We start from the raw sequence: 5115 nt of genomic DNA, 5'->3' as shown, positions 1-5115 counted from the left end.
CCCTACAAAAGCAAAGAACATAACGATTGCAGGATCTTAATATTTTCATAGTTTCTGAACGTAACATTCACAAAATTATATCATTTCAAAGAAGAGATAATGATGCCCGGGCAGCACGAATGAAAGGACTCTGAGAATTTTCTGAGATGGAAAGACTGAAAAGAAGAGCTAAACTTGGATACTTCTGATGGGGGAGAGTCTAAATAAACATTAGGCTGCTCCATGCACGTTTATAATATAGTTTTATAATAAGAATATCTGCAGTATTTGTCATAGTATTTATCAACTATTTCACTAGTGTCTCAGCTATATGAAAAAAGATCTATTTCCCACAAATGTATAACAGTCATCTTTAACTGTTGAGTTGTTTAAAATAAAAATACTAATGTTTTTAAAGAACCTTAACCTACCTTGTATTTTAGTGTGAGTATCAATATTTATGGTAGTGTAGTATGTGAGAAATGATCTTTCTGAGGTGCTAAAAGGACACACTAAAGGACACACATGTTCTCTGTATCATTATAAAATAATTAAGTTCATGTTTATTTTGTTTTAGTACCAGGTGATTTCAATAGACTAGACAAGACAGGCAATTAACATTCATAGTTATGTCATGTTCTAGTCTTTGGCAGTAAGTGTCTCTCTGAATTCCCGTTGGGTAAGGAATGGTTTGACAAGGGTTTGGAATGTCCTGAACTTCAAAAGGTAGGAAGCTATTTTTTAACTGAAAAATTATAGGAGGGGGGAAACCCCACAAAGTGTTAAAGGGCTATTTTTATATTTTGTAATTTGGATCATTCCAATTCCTTGCCAATTTTTCCCTAACTTGGATTCTGCAGCTCAAACTACTAAGGAAAATAGCCTTTAAAGAAAGTGTAAGCACTTAAACAATAACGCTGTTTTCTACTAATATCTGGGCTTGGGTAACCAATATCTACTGCAGCATGAAACTCTAGCTACAGGTGGTCCTTGGACTTACGTCACAATTGGTTTCTGAAAACTGCATCTTAAGTTGAATCGTCATAACTTGGAACCTGTTTTCCCATAAGAACAATGTTATAAGTGGGGGATGGGTTCCTGAACCAAGGCCCAATACCCTATTTTCACCAAAAATAACCCAGAATGTTGTACTCAATCAATTATAGATGAGTAATATAGCTACATTAATGTATTTATATTGTAAATAACAATCATATTGATTTGGAAGAACTTCTTTGAGGTGACTGCTGGAAAGTCTAAACAGGGTCTCAATTTATAAACGTTGTAAGTGCCATTAGTCATAACTCGAACGTCGTAAAGTTGAGGACTACCTGTATTTCATGAAGACAGTCTGTGTTGGTATCAGAAATTTCTGCCAGTGTAGTGTTCAGTTATATCACTAACAACCACATCAGGAGCTGTTCAGTACTTAACAGAATGAAGGTTTATGTAAAAAAAAAAAAAAAGCTAGTGGTCCAGAAGAATTTAGTAGCATCTGCTCTTATCCAAAAAAATAAAAAAAGAAGAAAATATGTTAGAAAACTTATTATTACATTCAATTTCTTTGTCAAAGATCGGGATTTGACAAAAACAGGATCAAGGGAACCTCTGCTGTTTTCTGTTATAATTCATTTACTTATTATCTATACTCTGAGCTAATATTGGCATCTAAAAAATCCAGGAGGCTTTTGAAGTTATGAATGTGGTTACCCTGAGTTAAATAGAAGGAACAAATTAAAACATGTTTTAGATGTGGAAACAGAAAGACACTGTTAAAAAGTATCAAAACTTGTAGCAGAGGTGATATCTTTTATTAGACCAACTAGATATTTGCAAAAAAAAATCTTTATTTGCAAGCTTTTGGGCACAGGCACCCTTCATCAGGCATAGGAAATTAAAAAGTAAGTCTTTTTAAAATATTCACTGTTTGCCTGTTCAGAAACAAATAACTACTGTAGTGAAAATAAAGAATGAAAGTCATCACATACGTTATACCATATTTGGTAGTAACGGGCCCATATGAATACACCCATTACCTATTAAAATCAATGGACACTCCATGATCCCCACTGATATGGCCTCAGCAGCATGTGGGTTACATCCTTTTACAGTTGTTTCCCCAGAGATGAGAGCTTCGCTTGAGATGATTGCTTGCTTTCCAGTCTCCCTATTATCAACAATATGTTGACTAGCTCTTCAATAATACATCTCTGAGATGTGTTCTTAGAATATATACTTATAAATACAGAACAGTCAAAGACAAGTTGCAACATTTGATATATGACACAATGTTATAGCAGAGAATTACAACTATATTGTTTAGAATTTTATATGTAGAGTTGTCTGCTTCCTGAACATTTGATTACAGCTAAATAAAAAGTAGAGATTGAAGAGGGTGCCTAGATCACCCAGTCTTTCTCTCTGTCAAATCAAGAATAGCTTTCTGTTGTAAATTTAATAATTTTAAATGCTCATTTTTTAAGTATACCAATTTTATGTCACTGTCCTGGCAGACATTTTTGTCCATGTAAAAAATGGTGTTACAGGCTTGAGCCAACATCCCACAGTAACTCTGAGGATCCAGACTCATCTTATCCTGGTGGCCTCTTTTTTTTTTTTTGTATGGAGATGAGTTTGTTTCCCTTTAAAAATCACCCCCATAACAAACAAATATTATACTTCTGTCAGATCTAGTCTGACCTTATGTTAGCTGTTGCCTAAAGGCTCATTGCCTTGTTCTCATCTTTCTTCTCTGCACAGTATGACCATAACTGGAGAGTGACATCCATTGGACATGGCTGATGGGACATTGGTGGCTGATAGGGGTATATGAGGTAGTATGTTGGTAGCTCACTTATTCCTGGCACCATAACTTCTTTCTTGTTCTATATATCTCTGTCCTCTCCTTTCATTCTGCCCCTTTTTTCCATACATATTTTTCTAAAGATTTTAAGATTCTGGATTATTACTTTTTTATATTTGCTTAAGTCCGGTGCTCACTTTCCTTTTATGCTATTTTCTTTTCCTTCCTTCTTCTTTTTTTGAGGGGGTTGTTTCCAGTTATATTTAACTGTTTTTAATCCTTTGATTCTTCTTTTGTCCCGTGCTTGCTCCCTTTTTTCTTTCCCCTCCCTCCCCCATACTTCTATTTCCTGTCTGTTCTTTTTATTTTTTCTCCCTCCTTCACCAGAGGCACAATTAGATTAGATAGCGGGCCCCCAGATCAGTAAGACAAAGAGCAGCAATTTGGGACTGTGCTGGGAAGCAAGGGAAAATGCTCAGGGACCAGAAGCAGCTGGAGTTCATTAACCTCCAAAGCTATCAGTACAGAGTACATAAAAAGAGAGGAGGAAGAGGCAGTATTGCTAATAAGCCATGCTGAAGGACTTGTGCTAATTTTTTTTGTATTTTTGGTTTTAAACATTGTGAAAAAGGATCTGGAGCTCCCTTCTTTTTCCTCCAGAAAGGACTAATTGCATCATTCTAAAATAAGAGGTGCTTTTTTATGCCTTATCCAAAGACAGGGCAGTCAAGGACTAGTCCAGTTTAAGCCCTAAAGAGTGGTCTGGTTTTGGTTTGTTTCAGTTCCTCTTATATGAGGGACTATGTTGATGCTTTGCCTGTTTTCCCATTACTATGATCTCATATCTCCAAGTCTAATTTTTCTTTTCCTAATCTTTCCTGACAAATGTCTCTGCTCCCTTTTGGTCTTTGATTCTTCTCCTTCATCTTCTCTTTGTAGCTCAATCCCAATTTCCCCTCTCATGTCATTATTCGTCTAGTTTAGCTTCAAATTTCTGGCACACCCAGTGTTACCCTATGTTCCCTGCTCCTAGACCAGTAGTGTATATACAGCCTTTCTGGCAGAGCTGGCTGTAACCATGGTGACAGCAGCTGCCTTGAAGAGAATTGCATAGTGCCAGCAACCAATGTTTGGTGCAACAGGATGTATCTGTATGTCTTGGGCAGATGGAGGCAGCCAAACATCACTGTTGTTGTATATTATATAACTGTAGCAAAAGAATGCATGAGAGAACACCAAAAATTCTTGAGGCTGTCTCAAGGACATGGAAGATCCAGGAGTTTCTCAGCTTCCACTGTCCATGCTCAAACATCACCTCAATGAACTCCCCGTGTTGTCTCCAACTTAAGAAGGCATACAAAAAACTAGAACTCTTGGTTCCAAAATGATACCTTTTATTAGACCAACTGGGAAATTGCAAGAAATCATTTTGGAACCAAAAGTTCTAGTTTTTTGTACGTCTTCTTGTCTCAGACCAACACAGCTACCAAGTACATCTCCAACTTAATACCTTTAAGTTATTAAGTCATTTTCCCCTTCTACTACTTTCAGCCCCTTTCTGACTTTGTATGTGCTCTTTTAGCCTTCCTCCTTCCTCCCTTTAAAGATTGGGTGCAAGATTTTCCTTCTCACGTGCTCCTGAAATTCCTGCAGGCTCTAACCTCCCTCTTCTCTGTTGACTCCATTATCTTGATTTTTTGTTTTTGTTAACAGCTAGGGAATGGGAAAGATCCAGGTTATTTTCTTTTCTCTCCCCATCCCATCCCCCTCCTCCTTCAAAGGGATGATAAAATAATTTAAAAATTGATGATTAGAAAGGACTGTGTATTGAATTAAACACCAGACTGAGAATCTAGGGATGTGCATTTATTTTCCAGCTCTTCACTAGTTGTGTCAAGAAAATCACTTTTAATGCTCTCATTCATTTTCCCTCTTTTTCAAGTGAAGAAAGGAATATGGGCTACCTTAGAGGGACGTTATAAAACATAAGTCACTTGTGAAATGTAGTTTTAAAAATACTGTACAGGTTGTATGTATACACAGTGTTATTATATTGATCATGGAATATTATATTGATCATGGAATCTTTTAAAAATATGTACATAGTGAAATCCTACAGAGGAGGTACTGTACTCATTGAACTGCGAATTCAATTTAAGTAATTTATCATGAAACTTAGATTACCATCATATTCTCTAGTTCAAAAATAAATTTCCCAAAAGCTGTATTTAATTATTTCAGAATTATAGCTATAGTTCTAACATTGCAAAGAAAAAATAACAATTTTATGATACATTTGTTTACATGATAGATACTTATTAAATGTCTGATCT

This window comes from Alligator sinensis, unplaced genomic scaffold, assembly GCF_000455745.1.
Source record: "Alligator sinensis unplaced genomic scaffold, ASM45574v1 scaffold180_1, whole genome shotgun sequence".
Classification (NCBI taxonomy): domain Eukaryota; kingdom Metazoa; phylum Chordata; order Crocodylia; family Alligatoridae; genus Alligator; species Alligator sinensis.
Note: the sequence above shows the minus strand (reverse complement) of the source record.